This window comes from Bubalus bubalis, chromosome 12 (genome assembly GCF_019923935.1).
Source record: "Bubalus bubalis isolate 160015118507 breed Murrah chromosome 12, NDDB_SH_1, whole genome shotgun sequence".
Lineage (NCBI taxonomy): Eukaryota > Metazoa > Chordata > Mammalia > Artiodactyla > Bovidae > Bubalus > Bubalus bubalis.
This window is the reverse complement of record NC_059168.1, coordinates 64,578,330-64,591,780: the sequence shown is the minus strand read 5'-3', so window position 1 is coordinate 64,591,780 and position 13,451 is coordinate 64,578,330. Positions and strand designations below refer to the sequence as shown.

The 13,451-nt window shown below is 37.1% G+C and overlaps 2 long non-coding RNA genes across 2 annotated transcripts; one reads left to right on the top strand and one right to left on the bottom strand.

Annotated features, from left to right (window-relative positions):
* The first annotated feature begins 3,767 nt into the window (after positions 1 to 3,767).
* LOC123328554 lies at positions 3,768 to 7,306 on the top strand. Its single transcript, XR_006543447.1, has 3 exons — positions 3,768 to 3,902; positions 4,616 to 4,728; positions 6,493 to 7,306. It is a non-coding gene; the product is annotated as an uncharacterized LOC123328554 (long non-coding RNA).
* On the bottom strand, positions 5,909 to 12,292 carry LOC102398702. Its single transcript, XR_003102324.2, has 2 exons — positions 12,056 to 12,292; positions 5,909 to 6,348 (listed from the first exon to the last, which is right to left on the bottom strand). It is a non-coding gene; the product is annotated as an uncharacterized LOC102398702 (long non-coding RNA).
* Positions 12,293 to 13,451: the final 1,159 nt, after the last annotated feature.

Sequence of the window (13,451 nt, the reverse complement as noted above, 5' to 3'; positions counted from 1 at the left end):
GCTAGAATGTAGCGAACAGTCTGGGCAGCCAGCCCAGTTACTCTCTTGGCAGTTTTTCCCATAAAATTCTCTTACCTACATGGAATTGTCACTAACATTTCAACCCAAGAAGGTCCTTTTGAGGAATATGAATTGGGCTTAAAAAAAAAAAATCAGTTCTTCATTTGCCAAAAAAATAACCTAGAGAAATGAGATAAAAATTCTATATATGAAAAAAAATTTTAATTCTATGTACATGATAAAATTTAAAATATTGACTGAAAACAAAGCAAGTGCCACATTTCCCAGATTCTTCTTTTTTTTATTTTTTAATTTTTAGGAAAACAGCTTTACAACGTTGGTTTCTGCCTTACCACAACGCGAATCAGTCATAATTATACATGTATCCCCTCCCTCGCAGTCCCTCCCTCCTCTCCCCATCCCACCCCTCTAGGTCATCATACATGTCCTAGATTCTTAAGTGACTGAGGTAAGTGCGGGGTGTGGCTCATGACCTCTGAAGCAGAATCAGGTCAGATGAATAGTAGAAAGAATGTTTTCAGCCATAGTCACCCTGTTCAAGACTTTCCATTATGACAGTATATTTGTCCACAGGGGACACATGTCCCAAGAAGGATAGTCTTTCTGGAATCATAGGAAACTTTGAGATTTGAAAATTCAACAGAAAAGACGAACTTGGTAATAAAGTAGAAACGTTAAAGATTGAAGGCCAGTAAGCATTTACTTATCACTTTGTCATTCCCAACTCCTTCAGACATATTTTATTTGAGGATTCAATGTGGTGACTAACAGCATGGTTATTTAGGAAGAGACCTTTAGGTCTGAAAAATTACAGTAGAATAGAATTTCTGGGAAAAGGACTCATTCACCGCACACACGCGCGCGCACACACACACACACACAGCATACATACACAAAGTTCAAAACACAAACCAATACACTTAAGAAGGAAGAAAGACATCGGAAATAAATAAATGAAATTTATTGTTTAATTTGATTGCCTTGAAGATAATATGTTCAGTAAGGATATGAGTATAACCAATATGGAAAAAGTTAGAAAAAATAATTAAAAGAGGAAGCCTTGCCAAACTCATCCTTTAGAAATAAGGAAAGATGTTTCGAGACAAAAATCTTTTCCTCTCCACACTGAACTTTCTTGGCCTGTTCAGTTCTCGTCTCAAGAGCATGGCTGCAGAACATCAGATTCACTAGTTCTTGTTCCTTCCAAGCGCCCGCCCCCCCACCCATGCTTATCTGAATATATAAGCCTGCCCTTTGCTCAGATTTATGGGTCGGGCCAGAGCTGTGTGTATTTACAGCGTTCTGACCTGAAGACCCTGGGCTGAAGGAGAAGAGGAGGAAACCAGGCCCATTCCATAAACAGAGACAGATATGAGGGGGAGGTAGAAGGCCTTGCTAGCACTTAACATTTTTAACTATTTGGCCAAGCTTAAGAATTAGTGATTAGATTAGAGCAAAAGTAGAACGAGAGACCGGAGTGCAGGCTTGGCGGGGGGAGTAAACTGTATTTTTGCTGGTTACTGGGAGGGCCTAGGTTGGGGGATGGGAGTGGGGTTAAATGTAATGTGGAAGGTCTGAGAGAAAATTGATAACTCAGATGCAGAGGGAGCTATAAAATGCTTTGGGAAGGCAGAGGGTGTACAAAGAGGAGGATAGAAACTGCCTTCAATAAGTTAGAAAATTTCTCCAACCACAACTTGCATTTCTTGTGTGAAGCAGGACTGCTTGCATTCTTTAAACTGTAAAGGGTCATCGAAGAAAAATCTCCTGCTCCATGCTTAAATGAGAACACATTGCCATAGATTACCAAAACCTAATCAATTGTGAGTTGAAATATTTTTCTCAGGGTCTGGTGGCCACTTGAAAGCAATTCCATTTTCAAACAGGAGTGCTTGGTAAAGGGACCACCCCCATGCAGAGCTCTGGTCCACGCCCCAGTTCAAATGGGAAAGAGCATGCAATGGACCCTTAAGCAGTGCTTGGCACCCAAAAACTGAACCCCACACCTCCAGGGCGGCATCTTTACCCATGAACCAAATGTGAAAGTACAACTTCTGTCTGGGCCATTCTCAAATAATCTACTTGCTGGAAAAACTTGAGTGCATGCAGAAAAACTGGCCTACTGACTGACTAAATTAGAAATAATCTCGCATCCATAAGTAAAGGCTACAATATTCACTGGAGACCTCCAAAGCAAAGCAACTGGGACAACACAGTGACTCATCCACAAATCAATTTACATTGCAACAGAGCAGAGAGCTGCAGTGGACGTGATTTAACCCATGATTGGAGAATTTGTGAAATACCATGGAATGGTTTCCTTTTGCTCATTTTAATATCGAGCAATCTGGTTCATATGATGTTCCCTGTTAAAGCATCTGCTAGAATGATATTGCTTGACTGGACTATTTTCCTTTCTAAGGTATGCTCTGGATCCTGAAGAGTATTCTTACTATTCTAAATGGGTTTGTGCGACTTGGATTAAACTAGCGCTAACAATTGCATGAGAACACGTGTGTGCTTAGCTCTGGTTGTGGCGCTTCATAAATGTTCATTTGTTTATGAGGATTACATTATTATTAAAGTCATGAGTTGGAAATAAAAAGGAAAATTGACTCTACAACCGAACTTTGAAAAATTGTATGATCCAAAAATACGCTGAAATGTATATTTTCTATTTATGTTTGGCATTTTCTGTTCAAAATTAAAATTCAAAGCAGTAGAGCTAAAGAAGGCATTTGAATTATTCTGTCGGTGCAAACTGAGTACACAACAGTGAAAACTTGGGCCAAAGGTGATGAATGGGAAGCAGCTATACTAACCAGGTTGCATTTCTAAAGTCAAATGAAATATGTGATATTCTAGAAAACTAACTTTTTATGACTATCATTTTTTAACTTTCCCCTAAAATAACACAACTTCTGCTTTGTCAATAATGCATGTTCAAAACAGATGCAAGCGCATGATGAGGATTTGGGAGGAATTTGGGGACTATTCCATTGCAGCTAAAATGCTTTTCTGTGTCATTTCTGTTGAGATCCATTTGCCGGCAAAATCATTTTTTTCTCTAATATGGTGTGGATCACAGCAACAGTTCAGATGTAACCATTTAGGAGCAGAGGCCTAACTCAGTATGCCAGGAAAAAAAAAAAAAAAAACATGCACCACAAAGAGCATTGAGATGAATGGCTCTATTTTATGAGCCATAAAAGTTTTATTCATCTTGACACTGAAACAGGTTTAGGCAGTGAGTTGACACGCCTTAAATAAATAAGTGGAATTAATTCCCCAGCCCTTGAAACAATAGCAGCATGCATGGAGCACGGAGAAATGCCCCATTGTTTCCTGTGGCTGCCTGATATTGATATTATTTGTGTTTTCTGTGCTGCTGCCTCAGGGGCCTGGTTGATCCACTTCAGATTCATCCCCTGTTTTATTAGAGGTTGAAAAAGGTTCAAGACCTGTTTGTACCACAGCTCCCACCGACAGCTAAGGAACCAGTTTGGCGTCTGGTTTGTCTGTTGTTTTACTGCTGACCTTCAAATCAACTTTAACCCCTGACCTCCAGAGGCATCTATCATGACAAGAGGCTGTTTAACACAAATGGTGCCCATTTATAGGGGAAGAGACTCAGAAGATTTCCTTTTTATGAAGAATTTAGTTTTTCACCCCTCTTTTCTCAGTCACCACAGGTGAAATCTCTCTCAGCAGCTGGCTTATGAAATAATGGGAAGGGAGGCCTTAATGAGCAGAAAGCACCCTCAGCTGGAGATAAATATATGCAAATGAGATGCACAAACAAAGGAGCCTGGACAGAGAAATATCTGCAATTCCAGCAAAATGCTGCCTGCAGCTCGAAGATGAACAGCTTTGATAAAATGGTAACAAAAAGCACCTTTTTATTCTCCAGCGTGTTTTACATTGCAATAGGCCATTGTCATTGCAAGCCAGTGGAGCATGCAGGGGTTTTCTGCACTGTTTCAGAAAACTGTTTAAACATTTGTTTTAAGGCATTCATGAAATATAATCAATGGACTGCTTCTGTGTTGTTGTCATGATTTTTTTTTCCTGAGTGTGTTTTAGACGTGACTGTCCTTCTTTTACCTGTTGGCCCTTTCATAGTCTCATAGGCCTGTCTCTTTTGGTGACTGTTTCTTCCACAGACCAGAATTTTTTTTTTTTTTTTCAATGAAAAGAGATTTCAAGTTAATAACTAGTAGGAATCCGCTTTGAGCCACCACAGAGCAACACCAAACAACTAGTGTTAATGATGGCAATCAAGTGTGTAGAGCTAATTCAGAGACAGGCATGTAACATGCTGATTTTAATAAGCTTTAAAAAGGCAATCTCTAACTTTTAAAAGTCTTTTAATTCAACCATCCTTGGCTCATATGATACCAAAACAAACACAACCATTAAAATATGTTTTCAATATATAGCCACAGTGTTATTTGATGGTATTTTCAATTAGCATTGTGTTGGGAAAATATTGATTTGATGAGCTTTAAAAATGGAAAAGCTAAATTCATTAACCTATTTGTGGGGGGGCGGCGAGGAGGGGGCGGGAATAGAAACTTTTTTTTTCTCTTCAAAGGAATTAAGCCCCAATCCCAGTCTCTTGCCGGAAGACAGGCTGGACCCAGGACAGAGAAATTGCTGCACGTGAACATATGTATGATATTTAGGTTAATAATCCAAGCAGTTAAGGTGAGAGATGTAACACCAGACACTTCACATGCATCAAAATACCATCACTCTAAAAGCTCTGCAATATTTGGTTTTCATTTATAATCCAATCTTCACATTCTGAGTAAAGATGTACAGTCCTTTACTTAAATTATTTCATCTTGGTTGCCTGGATTGGAGCAGAGACATTTCTTCTGAGTACTGTGGAGCTTTCACATTTTATGTGCATTTCATCAGGCAAATGTCAAATTTGCTAATAACAAGAAAATCTCCTCATTTTTAATCATGCCACTCCTGTTGCATGGGTTGGGGGTGGGGGGAGGAGGGAGTGGAGGAGGAAATATAAAGCATTGAGCAGTCTGACCAAAGAGCAGAAGGAGAAAATGTTTCTTTGGGTTTGGAAACGACACATGCTTGGTTATCTCCATGCCTGCATCAGCACATCATTAAATTCAGAAATTCAGGAGTTAATAGAAACTTGGTTCTATTAGAGATGCTTTTGCCAGCCCAGGTTTGAGGCAGCATAATTATGCTCAACTGCTGTTGTTTGGAAAGGGCAAACAGCATCTTAGGCACAGAACAATGAAATTACAGCTGAGATTTAGGTTAGCAAAAGCCGTCTTCTCTAGGCTTTTATGATTCATTATTTCCCATTAAATACAGTATTAGAAGTGTACACTAGATAGCTCATGGTTGCTGCTCTCGGAGCACATTATCTATATTACACAGGTCTGGGGAGCAGAATTAGAAAACTTTGGGGGAATGAGCAATATGTGTTTGCTGATAGAAGTACCATATGGCTCATCTTCTTCAATTGCTTTCATTGCGACTCTGATGCTGGAGAAATTAAAGTTTTATTTGATGTGGCACAGCTTAATGAACTGTCTTCTGTTAGGAAAATTGAATATGTTTCCTGTTATTTGAGCACAGAGCCTCCATGGTTTGGCTGATGAGGGATGCATTATGTATTGTTTATTTAGCATTTGGAAAACAAAAGCAAGATATTGAAGGTAAAATTGATTACTGCTGGATTGCATTATATAATCAAGTTTTATCCCTTTAAATTTCCCTTTACAATCCTTTGTTAATGTTTTAATATGAGATTGTTCCAGGTTTTTGTCCTTCTGAAGTACAAAGAGCTTGTTTTTTTTTCCCCCCTCAAGATACCTTTATTTGTAAGCAAGTCACATGAAACTTGAAACCTAGTATTGCTATATTTATAGAGTTTGAAGAACAATATTTGGGAAAGATGAATATAATTCAATTTGTGTGACTCTAATGGCAAAACTTCCAAGCGAGTCCCCCATCAGCTTTGAGAGAATCTAACATTTGCTAGCTGAAAGTGGAATGTCATTTTCTTTTGTTTGAAATAGACCACTTAAGAACATGCCTTATGAGAAGGAAGAAATTTTTGATATTTGGAAATACAAACCTCAAATTATCAAATTTTAGATTTTCAAGTTAGTTGTCAGTGAATGAAAAGTTGGACTCAACCTGTGAATTTTTTAAAAATGAAGTGTACATTCCGTGAATTTGATATTTTACTAAATATGATTAGAGAAAACATGACCAAAAATATACTTACATGATGGGAAAACTGAGATGTCATCCATGTGAATGTTCTCTACTCCCTTGAACAATCTGCAAAGATATACATAGAGCATTTTGTTTAATTTCCCCTTTTTTGTTCTGGATCTGATTGTGTTTTAGACATGAAATCTGAATGATCTCTAAAAAGACTGAAACTAAGATCATCTAATCACTGTGTTTCTTTCATTTTTTCAGTGAGAAATATTCCTCGCATGGGCTGGTGACTCAGATACAGATCTGCAACAAGCAACTAGGATAAAAAATAGTTAAAATGAATCAACATTTATCTGGAATATACAGTCCTGACCTTAAAAAAAAGTCATTTATCTTCTGTGTCCTGTAATGTTTTGAGGATTCTGGCAAATATGGCAGTTAAACAAACTTCTCTCATAATCTAAATACTGTCTGTTCAAGAGAGGCTTCCAATGTTTATAGCCCATAAGTAAAGAAAAAAAAAAAAAATCCTGGTATTTAACCAAGAATAGTGCTCTTGAAAATGTCTTCGAACAAAGTGTTTAAGCAAAACTTTGGCCACGGATATTTTCAGTTCCTCATTCTTCTTCTGATTCCTTTTTTCAATGAGCTGTTTTCATATGCCATCATTTCTCTCCTTTCCTTGAAATTAACGAATTCATTTCAAAAAATGAATGCCTAACTAGTGACCTGGTCATACAAACTTCCTTGAGAAACAGTTGAGAAGAAAACATCACATTTTTATGAACCCCATCTCCTGCCAGGGGCCTCGGAGGAGGAACACCATTATGCATTGTTATCAGCGTGGTGTAATTTGACTGTTGACAAAGTATCCGTGGCAGTGAGAATGAGCGCAGTTAGAAGTGTGGCGGATTGTAATCAAGAAGATGCTTAGCTGTGCAACACTGCATCTTGAGCAGATTTGAATCAACATTGCCTTAAGGGGACACACACACATACCAAAAGGAAAAAAAAAATCCATTAATTTTTAGAGGGAAAATTAGAGTGGCACTTGATGAAGTGAAATTTGACATGCGTTAATTGCTCTGCAGCTCCCCTAATTAGAGATTTTCAAATTCTTTTACTGCTGTCACCATGATGGCACATTGTCTTGCAGGACAAATAGTGAAACTGCAAATTTGTTTGATCAGGAAGTTTTACAGAGGAAGATGGGACTGTATCCTTGAGCCCACTTCCAAAAGGAGGACAGCTGGAGAGCAAGGAGGCGTTCTCAGCCCTACCTGGAGCACAGATAAAAATATGCTTATTACAATAATTTCAGTCTGAGACTTAATGTAAAGGAAGCAGGTGCTGATGCGATTTCCTTAAACAGATGGAAATGTTACTCTGGTACTCATGCCTCTGTTTCCAATGAAATATTTCAGGTGGAACAAAAAGTCAGCAAGATGCTACATTACATACACATTCTCATATTTCTACTTATATTCCTCAGAAATTGGAGACAGGAAGATTTTGAAAGGCTGTGTCATGCTTTTCTCAGGTCTGAAGTCAGAGGCAAACAGCACTTTTGATCCCCTTCTTAATCTTAAAGTAATTATACTGCTGTTTGGCCCCCAGCATGGCATCAAATATGATACCATAATAATTTTGGTTTCCCTTTTCAACCCCTCTTGTCTAGCCCTTGAACCTCTCTTAATTCATTAACATATTGAATTTTTTTCAATTTTCCATTTTCTTGCAATAACAATATTAATGCTGGGGTGAAAGCTTGATTGGAGCTAAATTACTTGTTACCTGCTGGCATTTATTTATATGGCATTGAATTATAAAGCTTTGCTATTGTCATGCCTTGGGCGAATTGTTTATGACACCAGTAATAGGAGTAATTGTTATTGTTGAAATTACCTGTCAGCTACCCATAGCAGTGGCCCTTGTCCCACTGACAAATAGTGACAAGGGAGAGGTATCCTCCATGCGTCCCCCTGATGGCTTCTCCTCTGATAATAAGAAGTGCAGGGCCTCTGATAATTTGCCTGTCACTGTTGAGTGCAGCTCAGAGAGAGTTGGCCAAATTGTTGTCATTCACTTTGACAAAGACAGCAAAATGCCCCTGTGCAGGAGGAGGATTATCAAAATAAATGAAATCGCTTACACCCCCTTTGTTTGTTTGGCTCAAGAATTGCCTGGCTTTGTATGCGGTTGTGAAATTAGGGTCCAGTTCTTCTGGGTATACTGCTGTTCATTCTAAGACGAGGATCCCGGGCAAGAGAGGCATTTTATAAGACCCACTGCTTTGCAATTTACATAGGTCATGAAAAAATTATATTCTGATATAGAGTCAGTAACGTTGTAACAAGAAGTCTAAACGTGAGGTTGAATACCTTAGTTTAAAGTATATGTAACATTCACATCTTTTTCTCTTCTGCCTTCCTTTAATCCTTCTTTTTTTTTTCTTTTTTGACCCACTCAGGCATTCAAATTCAATAGACTTTCAAAAAATGCACACATTTCCTGGTTGTAATCAGGTTTCCTTTAAAAGTGTGGAAATCTGCATCTCTGACTCTTAAAGCCTTAAAAGATTACCCAGTCAAATTTAGGATTATTATTTCAAATGGCTGCTTCCTCTCCATAAGTTATCTTTTATTTATATAATATCTTCATGTGTAAAGAGAGAAATGAAACGTAGTTCCAGGTATGAAGCATCAATTATCACAGGCTAACAGAGGAAGCAAACTGACTCTGTTATTGCCAGAGCTCAAGTATAAATATTTGCATTTTAAAACCCCTTGGTTGCGGCCTGTGAACCTGTCATAGAGGAGAGAAGGGGACTAGAGAAGGGGGGATGATGTCCAGGGGTCTCCACATCTGAAAGAAATGGGCTTTAAAGTAATCAAACCTCTGCTCTTGTAAAAACCAAAATCATTCTCACCATTTCACAAAAGGCATCATTTCACGCTAGGAAAATTCTAATTTTTAAGGGGCCTGTGAGGTTACCGCTCATAGGTCTTCTTGACAAATGCTTGTCGTTATGAGAAGTTGCAAAGAGAAGAAAAAATAACTAGGATAAATGTAAAATATTGGCTCCTTATAGGATAGTAATCAGCTGTTTATTGGTCTCTACCAGACAAGTAATGACCAAGCTCAGTGTTAAGTGCCAGCAACATCGCCCTGGGCCCTTCCCTCCTAACACCGGCCATTATCTGATTAAAGAACCTCCAAAGAAGTCACTATTGCATAATTTTATGGGCCTTAACAGCATGCAGGTTGGCTGGCAGGAAAACTACCTAGGAGGGTTGATAAACCAACAGTGAAACATGATTTTATTTACTCCACTCACACCTTGCTCTCTGAAAGGGTTTCTGAGTATCTCAGACATTGGTGACCACAGAAGACAACTAAAATTGTTCAAATAGGAATTGTGTGAGAGGTGAAGGAGCCAGACAGGGAGAGGCAAGAAAAGTAAAATTATCTATCCCTTAAAATTTTTCATGAGCTGCACAGTCTGAAGTAATTAACAGCAGCATTACAGGCAACTAGACCTTGTCTTTGGTGTTTGGTATTTCAAGCAGGTAAGTTTCTAGCAGTGCTAAAATCATACATGCAATGATATGATGATAGGAATAAAGTGTTTCTAGTCCTTAAAAAATACTGTAGTCTTCTAAAGGCAACCATTCTCTGGTTAACCATGCTGAATGTCTCTGATTAACAAGTGGAAGGCAGCGACATAATTAAGAGGTTATCTGTAGTCATAAAAATGCTCAAACCTGTCTTGGAATGTGATCCCTTTAACAGATAATTTTTAAGAATGTAGCATGTCCTTGCTTTCTCTGTCGAGACCCACGTTAGTGATCCCAGGAGGGAAAATAAACATACGTTTTTAAATGAAGATATTTAAAATGTACCCCATATTTCAGTGTGTGGCTGTAACCTGGTCTTTTTTATGTTCTTCCTATAAAACCTAAATTAAGCCTCTTAGGAGTGGTTTTGCTGTAGGTTTCATCTAAAAACACAATACGTTTCAAATGATTCCAGTACTTGAGTACACGTTAACATGCAATCTCTAATGTGTGTTCTCTCCCGTCCTCTTCCAGACAGCAGCTCTTCTAAAGGAATGAGGCTTCTTTAAAATTTAGCTTCATTTGAAATGGAAACTTTTAACAAATAGTAATTGCTCCTGTAGCTCTATTGATGAAGTGACTGGCAGCAAATCTTTTCTCCTCTCTCTCCCTCTCTCTCTCTCTCCTGTAACATTTTGAAACACCCATCAGTGTCAAAGGAAACTGCACACATCTCCTTTGCTGCTCTAAATAAGGCTCAGCAATGTTAAGAAAAATGTCAGAAAAAGCTCAGTGGATTAAAGTAACATTTCTGCACCATGTCATGGAGAATGGCAGGGCAGACTGGTCTGCATAATTCTGAAAGATATTTTGTGTAAAATGCTTACTCTATAAACGGAATGAAATTTTATTTGGAATGATTTAAGGTTGTATTTGATCACCTACAACATTCAGTTGTTTTTCCAAATCTCCTTAATACACCTTCGATATATATTTCTAAAATTAGAACAATAATACACTCTTCTCTTTGTAGAATGTTTCTCCACCCGTGTACAGCGTTAAAACATACTGTGGACTCTTCAATGCATTTTTCTTTTCTTTTCTTTCTAACATTCCTAGGATGTTCATTCAGTGAAAGCAGTAAAAACACTGGGCTCTTACACATGTAAATTCATTGAACTAATCAGCCAGATTTCCCCCTAAATAAAATTTGTGTATAACTTTGGAGATTTTCAGCACAGTTCATTTAGTAATACATTTTTTAAAAAGAGCATTTACGTTTCATTCATGTACTGAAAATACATGACTGGTTGGAGGATTTTAGTTTGTTTTGTTCTCTTTTTCTAAAGAACAGTCAAGAATCCAGTGGTAGTAAAACACCCAACAGTACAATAAGTACATAATTAAAACTCAGCAGTTAAAAAAGGAAAATACCTTACAAATCCAATACCAGATACCATTATACCATTAGACATGACAAGATTCGTTTCACAAAAACAAGGTAAATCTCTGCTGATTTTAAATACAAACTTTTTTCAAAACAGGTTAAAAATGAATTTAGACAAATTTGTCTCTTAACCTTTAAAGATTTCCTGCCCATTTCTGTATGTCCTTTATTACATTAATTTTTTATTTAAATTACACCATTAACTGGATATGAATTTATCAAGAATACATGTATTGATTTATAAAACAGTACCATTAATTATTATAATAGCTAGATGTAGCTGATATTACAAAGCCATTTAAAGGTTTTTAATATAACTTGGACATACATAGATAGATAGGCATTATGGACAAGACTACAATTCAAACTGGCTACCAGCAGTTAATGAAATCCTTGATTTATATTCTAGTTTAGAGATTGATTATATTGTTGCTTTGTAAAACTATTTATATTATGCCATTTTTCAAAGGATGTCTCAATAAAAAAGCTAAATAAAATATTCAGTCAATTCCCAAAGCAGATTTTGTTTTCTATATTTTAAATGCTAGTGAAAATAATTGATTGTGTGTGTTCCAAGCTTTGTCATTTCCATTCCAGAGGTGGCTTTCCTGATGGGAGACTCGTTTGCAATGCACACTTTCACACACTCTTGGATTCTTGCAGAAACAACCCCCTTCTCTTTATTTCATTAGCCGCCCTCCTCCTCAACAAACCCATGTATATTTCACAAAACCCACACATCAGGACACATAAGTCTTTTTGGCATCTTTTATGTTATGCATTTTTTTTTTTCTTAAGGTTGTGGAAAACTGGGACTTACCCCAAAGCCGCAAAACAGGCAATCACGAAGAGAATTTGGGTAAGAATGCAATCTGAAGAGGAAAAAAAAAAATAATAATGAGGAAGAATATAAGCAAATAACAGTAACACTTTCAAATTACTTTTCAAATGGTAATTAGCCAACGAATAGATTGAAAGTTAAATTCTTTTCACATTGTACTTGATTTGGGTCTCCTACTCTCTTTATTTATATCACTTTTCCTTGCCTGGCAACATATGTTACCGATTTATTATAGTATTTTTACTGTTAGCAGACAAATCTAAAGGCTAGCTGAGAAGGCTAGCTTCATCTGATGACTTTAACAACAACTGCAGGGCATCCTTGAGGGTGAGCCAATAGGCTCTTTTGAAGCTATAATACTATTAACCATTTTGATGCCAAAATATTTCTTATAGCTAAAGTTGGTTCTGTCTTTGTGGGCATTCCAGGTTTGACATACACAAAAGTTAAATGTAAATGATTTGTTTTGTAAACATCTCAATGGCTTTCTAAGCACTTTCTTCCATGTGTCTTAAGTTTCCTAAAAGCCATATGAATGTTGTGGTTTCTTTATTTCCCGCTTTCTTTTACAGGACATTGAACTCTGGGCACACAATGGTAAGTAAACAGCTATCAAGCATCAAGTTAAATTGTCACTTCACCCTCCCCCATGCCATTAATTTTCTGCTCTGCTATTAAAAGAAACAAATATCCTTTACAGTTTCAGTGATCACATCTCTCTGACATATGTACAGTACTGAAAAGTTGAGTTCAAATGAGATTCTTTTTTGGCTAAGAATCTGAAATTCCTTTCCAAATTAGAGATGCCATATATTATGGCCATTTTAATGGATATGTAATAGTAGCCAAAAGTTTATGCCTTTTAATATGTACACATGAAAATGTCTGTTTCAGAGCTGTATTTGTTGACGGAAAGTATTCAGTTTAAAGTTGCCAAATAGCAAACTTCCAATTTTGATCATCTGTAATTTACTTCACTCCAGATTGTTTAGTCATTTTAACTTAAAATTTTTATAAATGACCTCTTTTTCCACTCAAATGTCTCACTCAGAGTTTACTTACAATTTCAGATACATTTTATAGAAATTCTCTCACACATGCATGACTTGAAACTTTTGAAATTAAATCTTAAATATTAGAGGTCAGTATTACTTATCTGCAAGGTATGGCTCAGTAACTAAAATTTCACATCATCTTGATCCTAGAATTAAACCAATAAAACCAAGATACTCATGATAGCATTAGGGGTCTGACTGTGAAAAAGTGAATTTTGAGGTCTTGTACCCCTAGGATCCAAAACACGCTAAGACATATTGTCTGCATAAACATATCTAGAGTAAGAGATTCTGCCTGAAAATCATAGCAGTGCCTCTGC